The sequence below is a fragment of the Lathyrus oleraceus genome, chromosome 2 (genome assembly GCF_024323335.1).
Source record: "Lathyrus oleraceus cultivar Zhongwan6 chromosome 2, CAAS_Psat_ZW6_1.0, whole genome shotgun sequence".
NCBI lineage: Eukaryota > Viridiplantae > Streptophyta > Magnoliopsida > Fabales > Fabaceae > Lathyrus > Lathyrus oleraceus.
The window spans coordinates 258,205,107-258,205,831 of NC_066580.1; positions in this window are offsets into that span (position 1 = coordinate 258,205,107).

Here is a 725-nt window from a genome sequence, read left to right on the forward strand (position 1 = left end):
AAAAATTGGTTTAATTTTTTATTTAGAATATGTTATTTTATATATTTTACACTTTCTAAATTAAAAAAAATAATAAAGTTTCAAAAAATCATATAAATTTAAAATTACTTTATAGAACTTTTTTTATTAATTTTAGAGTATGGAATCTTCACATATTATTTTTATACAAAAAATGAAAAAAAAATTAAAAATATATTAACATATAAATCTAAACAAATATAAATCTAGTTGTCAAAACCCAGACAAAAAACAAATCTAACATATAAATCTAAACACAAATATATATATAATATATATATATATATATATATATATATATATATATATATATATATATATATATTGTCAAAATATCTCAATGAAGAAACAAAATATATTTTTTGGAACAAACTCTTCTCTTAATAATTTAAATTAAAAACGAAAAAAAAATATTAATAACAAAATAAAATTCTATTAAAAAAATCAAATAAAAGAAAAAAAATTATGAATAGTTTTTTACCTTGCTAAGTTGGATGAAATTGAGATTGGAAAAGTAATGACCAAGATGAGAAAATATGAGAATAAGTTGAAGAGGGAGAAAGAAATGTGTTAAAAATAAAATTTGGAGATTTTGTTGGTGGAGAATGAAGTATGTAGATGGATTTGGATTCTCTCCCATGAAAGTCTCACATGAGGAAGTGTTGGAAATTGTTTTGCAATATTATTTTCAAAATGACAAAAGAGTT